At 41.6% G+C, this 7,281-nt stretch overlaps 1 protein-coding gene across 2 annotated transcripts in view; it reads left to right on the plus strand.

The window, feature by feature from the left end:
* The window catches only part of MPDZ (multiple PDZ domain crumbs cell polarity complex component), a 264,202-nt gene that overhangs the window by 754 nt on the left and 256,167 nt on the right, over nucleotides 1-7,281 (plus strand). The gene's annotated exons all lie outside the window — the stretch shown is intronic.

The raw sequence follows: 7,281 nt of genomic DNA on the forward strand, positions 1-7,281 counted from the left end.
GCGGGCGGCCCACCCTGCGCGGCCCGGCGCTACCGGGAAGCAGCTGCTCCTCTGATTGTTGAAAACGATGGGGTCTGGAAGTTTCCTTTGCGACTCGCCGGGTCCCCAAGCGGTCGTTCCGGTTCTTTCAGCCACTTCTCCCCTCCTTTTGCTCTTGTTGATTCTAAGAGGTTGAAAAGTTTCGTCTTTTTGTTCGCCAGGAGGGGCATAGTAAGGGTGCTGAGGAGGCGGACCCCGGGCCTGGCACGCGGGCCGGGCGCAGCGGGGCGCGGGCGCCTGTTGCTGTCTGCTGCGGTGGCCGCGCCCCGGGTCGGACGCCCACTCTATCGTTACGTGGGGGTGGGGAGACGCGCCCCCAGACTGGCGTCTCTCGCCTCGGCTGCGGGACACCCAGAGCGCGCGGCTCACTGGTATCCGCCCCCAATTTTCATCCCTCTCCCTGACGCCAGTGCCCTTTCGTCAGCTGTCCGCGTTGGTGGGAGTGTTTTGCTCCCGCCTCCCCCTTTATCCCCCCACCCCGCGGCGATGGGGCGCTTTTGTCCGCAGTTTCGCAGCCCCGGGATGCCGGATGTTTGTAAGGAAGCGCTGTTGCGAAGTTGTGTGTGTGTGTGTGTGTGTGTTTCAGCGGTGGTGATGGTGTAAATTCTTGCTGCGTTCTTTTGCAGAGGCACAAAGGCTGGGCTATTCTTTCCTGCCGATCGCGTGGAAATTCATGCTGGGACTGCGGAGAGGGGGAGGGGCCGCTGCTGCTCTGTGTCCAGGGGCGAGTAGGGGCCGGTGGGAAGTCTCCGTCCATCTCAGCAGCTGGGGCTGCCGAGGTTGCTCTGCTGGGGCGGAATCCGGGTTTGGACGCTGCGGGTCTTGGGCGGAGTGGGTGCGGGTGGCGGCTAGTGTTTCAGAGGTGTCATCAGATAAGAGGACCTTGACTTCACCAACCTAGAAGGAAGACTCTCCAAATTCTTTTGGTGTCGAGAGGGGAATAATCTGAAAAGTGGCCAGACTCTTGTCATCCAGCCTTGTTGGACAGCTGTGGCGTAAACATCCCGTTTGTTTTCCGTAGGCATTCCTCATTTAGGTTGCCTTTCACAGAATAAGTAACACCTAATCTGAAACATTTATGAAGTGATGGAGTGGTTTTCAGGATTACATGTTGCATTTGGGTATAGAGAGCTACAATGAACTTTTTGTAGGAGTCGCATCATCTAAATTTGTAAAATATATGCTTTAGCCCCGGTAGAATTTAGGTAAATGACTGCATTTAAAACCCAACAAAACTTGGAAGTTTCTTGGCTTGAATTTTAATGCAGTGCACCTGTGCCTTTGCCTGAGGGAGGAGCTGAGAGGGTTTAGAGGGTGGTGGGAATAATCTTGTCTGGGATGCCCAGATTTCCTGCTTGCTGATGGGCTAGTTTACAAATGGGCCAAGTTTATCTAGAGTGGACTCTATCCCCCACTGCCCCCTCACTCCCCCCTCCCATCTCAGAGTTCACATTAGGGTTCTTAAAAGCAGAGGTCTGTAAACTTAAGGGCCAAGGGCCAAATCTCTCTGCTGCAGCCTGTTTTTTTCTCTACGGTTTAAGAGCTAGGGATGGTTTGTACATTTTTTAATGGTTGAAAAACAAAATCAAAAGAATAATATTGCATGACATGTGAAAAATATATGAAGATCAAATGTCAGTGCACATAGTTTTATTGGTGCACAGCCACTCTCATTCTTATTGTGTGTGATTCTTGCTGTTTGTGGCTGCTTTCGCAGCAGCAGTGGCAGATTTGAGTAGTTGCATAGTTGAGACAGAGATGGAGAGCCTTCAAAGTCTGAAAAATTTACTGTCTTACTCTACAGAAATAGTTGCCAATCAAGACTAGGCTTCAAAAGTATTGCTTACATACTCCCTCATGTAATGAGCATATTGTTTAATTTCACTGCGTTTTAGGCCGTGTTTCTGGTGTTCTGTGAATTGGCAGACTGTTCCCCAGTAGGCAGACAAATTAATGTGTTGGATTTCTCATTTCCATGTTTCACTCTCAAAAAGTTTTCTTAACCTTTTGGTATCTTTTTAAGAATCTAGGCTGAAGTGGGGTTTGTGATTAGCAGAAATTATATATTTAGCTATTTTAAGTTCAATATATAGCTGTATCTCAGGGTGCTCTGCAGTGAGTTCTGGTGACTTCTAGCTGCTCTGTTACCTGAGCAGCTTTGAGAATTATAGTTCTGCTTATTTAGCTAGACAGAGGCAGGGGTTCGGGGTTGTCATAAGTTCCTTTCCACAGGCAGGTTGTCACTTAGGCAGAGCTAGTTTGGGGAGCCCCTTGACTCTTCATCACTCGTCTTGCCTACGTCATTTGCAAAAACAAACAAAACAATTGATGAAGTTTGTCTCAACACATTACTACTAGATTGCTCAGATGCATACCATAACTCTTACGTGTGTTCCCTCCTTTTCCTTGGCTCCTTTCAGTATTTCTTTTCCCCTCTCTTGTTTCTGGTTTCCTTTCTCCATTTAACACACTCCTTCATTTCATCACGTGAGCCCCCTGACTGTTGTTGCTAGGGGAGAGATTATGTCAGTTTTTATTGTACTCCAAATTCCTATCATATATACAATGCCCTGTTTGGCGGCTGAAGTCCTCTTTGCATCTCAGATACTTTTTTTTGTATATCTTTATTGGAGTATAATTGCTTTACAATGCTGTGTTAGTTTCTACTGTATAAAAAAGTAAATCAGCTATGAGTATACATATATCCCCATATCCCCTCTTGAGCCTCCCTCCCACTCTCCCTATCCCACCCCTCTAGTTCATCACAAAGCATCGAGCAGATCTCCCCGTATTTTGCAGCTGCTTCTCACTAGCTATCTATTTTATTTTTGGTAGTGTATGTATGTCAGTACTGCTCTCTCACTTCATCCCAGCTTCCCCTTCCCCTGCTGTGTCAAGTCCTTTCTTTACATCTGCGTCTTTATTGCTGCCCTGCCACTAGGTTCATCAGTACCGTTTTTTTAAGATTCCATATATGTGCGTTAGCATACGATATTTGTTTTTCTCTTTCTGACTTACTTCACTCTGTATGACAGACTCTAGGTCCATCCACCTAACCACAAGTAACTCAATTTCATTCCTTTTTATGGTTGAGTAACATTCCATTGTATATATGTGCCACATCTTTATCCATTCATCTGTCGATGGACATTTAGGTTGCTTCCATGTCCTGGCTATTGTAAACAGTGTTGCAGTGAACACTGGGGTATGTGTATCTTTTTGAATTATGGTTTTCTCCAGGTATATGCCCAGTAGTGGGATTGCTGGGTCGTATGGTAGTTCTCTTTTTAGTTTTTTAAGGAACCTCCATACTGTTCTCCATAGTGGCTGTATCAGTTTACATTGCCACCAACAGTGCAAGAGGGTTCCCTTTTCTCCACACCCTCTCCAGCATTTATTGTGTGTAGATTTTTTGATGATGGCCATTCTGACTGATGTGAGGTGATACCTCATTGTAGTTTTGATTTACATTTCTCTAATGATTAGTGATGTTGAGCATCCTTTCATGTGTTTGTTGGAAGTCTGTTTATCCTCGTTGGAGAAATGTCTGTTTATGTCTTCTGCCCATTTTTGGATTGGGTTGTTTGTTTTTTTGATACTGAGCTTCATGAGCTGCTTGTATATTTGGGGGATTAATCCTTTGTCAGTTGCTCCGTTTGCAAATATTTTCTCCCATTCTGAGGGTTGTCTTTTCGTCTTGTTTATGGTTTCCTTTGCTGTGCAAAAGCTTTTAAGTTTCATTAGGTCCCAAATGTTTATTTTTGTTTTTATCTCCATTTCTCTAGGAGGTGGGTGAAAAAGGATCTTGCTGTGATTGATGTCATAGAGTGTTCTGCCTATGTTTTCCTCTAAGAGTTTTATAGTGTCTGGCCTTACATTTAAGTCTTTAATCCATTTTGAGTTTATTTTTGTGTATGGTGTTAGGGAGTGTTCTAATTTCATTCTTTTACATGTAGCTGTCCAGTTTTCCCAGCAGCACTTATTGAAGAGGCTGTCTTTTCTCCATTGTATATTCTTGCCTCTTTTGTCAAAGATAAGGTGACCATATGTGTGTAGGTTTATCTCTGGGCTTTCTGTCCCATTCCATTGGTCTATATTTCTGTTTTTGTGCCAGTACCATACTGTCTTGATTATTACGGTAGCTTTGTAGCATAGTCTGAAGTCAGGGAGCCTCGTTCCTTCAGCTCTGTTTTTCTTTCTCAAGATTGGTTTGGCTATCAGGGTCTTACGTGTTTCCATACAAATTGTAAATTTTTTTTGTTCTAGTTCTGTGAAAAATGCCATTGGTAATTTGATAGGGATTGCACTGAATCTGTAGATTGCTTTGGGTAATATAGTCATTTTCACAATGTTGGTTCTTCCAGTCCAAGAACATGATATATCTTTCCATCTGTTTGTATTGTCTTTGATTTCTTTCATCAGTGTCTTACAGTTTTCTGCATATAGGTCTTTTGACTCCTTAGGTAGGTTTATTCCTAGGTATTTTATTCTTTTTGTTGCAGTGGTAAATGGGAGTGTTTCCTTGATTTCCCTTTCAGATTTTTCATCATTAGTGTATAGAAGTGCAAGAGATTTCTGTGCATTAATTTTGTATCTTGCTACTTTACAAATTCATTGATTAACTGTAGTAGTTTTCTGGTGGCATCTTTAGGATTTTCTTGGTGTAGTTCATTTATCTTTTAAATGCATATATATGGTGAGGGAGTAGAGGCTCTCCCCAGAGTTTACTGTATCTGTGCAAGGCTTGGTGCTTGGAGACATTGATGGAAATCCTTGAAATGTAATTTTGCATTGATCAGGCCTTTAGCCTTTAGCTGATGTGGTGGAGAGGCTCTGCTTTACAAACAAAGAAATGGACCCATTGTCTAGGGTTCAGATTAAGGGATTTAGAAGCTGGGGAGTAACAGTTGCCTGGAAGATACTGTCCTGAGTTAAGAGCAGATTAATAGATTTGATTCAGGTTGAGTTGCAGGTTGGTTCCCTTTTGTATACGCACAAAGTACTTTGTGCTTTTCACAAAATATCTTCGGGCACAGTTGACATCTTGGGTTGGAAATGTCCCTATATATGCTAGAGCAAATGACACATCTATCAGCAAAAGCTTCTATGATTCAGAGTAAAGAAGCAAACAACTTCCTGTAGAATTCAGGACTGCTTGATGGTGCATGTGAATGATGATAATATCACCAGTTATATTTCCCAAACAGTTATATGTGCTCTTAAAACACGTTTGGCCTAAAGTAGGAATTCATTTGATATTGTTACATTGTTACATACATTATCAACCCCATATTTATAACAAGAAAGGTATTATTTTTTCTTGTAAATTAGTTTCCTGCTTAAAAGAGCATCACTATAAATACAGTTGGGAAATGATGTTTAATATGATAAAGTTAATGTACTATAATTAAATAATTATAGTGGGGTTCCACATGGGTGAATAAGAATAAGGAGATGAACTATTTCTAGATAGAGAAAACTGATACCATTGCCTTCCTGTGAAACACTTGCCAAGAAGATCTGAGGTAGTTATTCATTGAGTAGATGGTAATAGATGGATTAGGAGGTATGTTGAATTGGGTTAGGCACTGGGGAGAACACCAAATAAATACTGTTGGAAGCTTACTGTCTTAGTTGGAAAAATAGACACACAGAGGAAAGAACAAAAAGGTTTTACATGTAGTAAAAGTTACAGTGATTAAAGAAGTTAGACATCAACATTGGGTTGCTTGCTGGCAACTTGTAGATGGATGAGGGCCCACCCCAGTGACCTCATTTAACCTTAATTACCTCTTTAAAGACCCTCTCTCCAAATATAGTCATATTCTGAGGTACTGGGGGTTAGGACTTCAACATATGACTTTGGGGAGGAAACAATTCATAAATTCTTACAGAGACTGTAAGGCTCTCACAGACTGTAGGTTGTAAACCGGTGAGACCTTGAAGAATTGCACTGGCTTCAGGGTAAGGGAGGGAGGTCCTGTAGGAGGCTATTGTGGTGGTATACCTAAGCTGTATTGTGGTAATTTGATGTTTGGAAAGAAAGGGAAACTACTATGTGAGGAAAAAGTTATTTTGTCTTTGGCCTGAGGCCACTTGTTTTCTTTCTTCTGGTGTTCACTGGAAAATTGGCCCTTCCTTTTTGTAGACAGAGCATTCGTTTTCTTCTCAAGCATTTCATAAAAGCATCAATTTTCTTAAAATATTTCTTCTATCTCTCACAAAATGAGTAAAACACTAAATTCGCAAAGATGAAATATTAGTGTTGTAAACATCTCACGATGGTTTTGGAGTGTGATTAAAACAGTAAAATTTATAATTTAAATTATATTGACCTAAAAACTGTGTGTATATCCTATGCATGTTTTATGGTCAGATATTTGGCATAGTCTTTTTTCCCCAGAAACATCTTCCCCTTTTTGGAAAAATATAATTTAAAAAGTAATTCATATCCTATATATCATAAAATAACAAAAAACTTTTTGAAGCGTTGAAATTATATTTGTTAGAGAAGTGTTAAAGCAGTTCTTCCAAATTTGGACAGCTGAGTTTAAAAAAAAAAAAAGGTAAAACAAGGCTTAAATTCTTGCTTTTTTTCTTCTTGCCTGTGGTGGTTAAATTTGTTTGGTCGAGGGAATTCTTGTCTTTATCCTCCTGTTGGCTTTATTTAGATCTGCAAAATCAACATTCATTGTTATTTTCTTGTAAACCACTCTACCTCCGGATCTAGGGTGCCATAACTAAATGCAGGAGGGGAAAGTGAAAGAGAAAACACTTGTAAGAAAGGAAAAGACAGAAACATCAGCTACTAGACAACAAAAACTCAAGGAAAAACCTATTTAGTTTGTGTTGATGGTTTAATGTTGATAGTATGAATACCTTTTGGGATACTTTTTTTTTTTTTTTGCAGTATGCGGGCCTCTCACTGTTGTGGCCTCTCCCGTTGCGGTGCACAGGCTCCGGACGCGCAGGCTCAGCGGCCATGGCTCACAGGCCCAGCCGCTTCGCGGCATGTGGGATCTTCCCGGACCGGGGCACGAACCTGTGTCCCCTGCATCGGCAGGCGGACTCTCAACCACTGTGCCACGAGGGAAGCCCCTGGGATACTTTTCATTTACTCTATTGCTTATGTTTTAAAACTATAGTTATAGTAAAATACATAAGGTAATTCTTTCTTTTAGTAACTTTTTTTGATGATAAAAAAGCACGTTTAAAAAATATGGACAAAAAAAAAAAAAAAAA

This window comes from Monodon monoceros, unplaced genomic scaffold, assembly GCF_005190385.1.
Source record: "Monodon monoceros isolate NGI ecotype Baffin Bay Population unplaced genomic scaffold, NGI_Narwhal_1 Super_Scaffold_5, whole genome shotgun sequence".
Classification (NCBI taxonomy): domain Eukaryota; kingdom Metazoa; phylum Chordata; class Mammalia; order Artiodactyla; family Monodontidae; genus Monodon; species Monodon monoceros.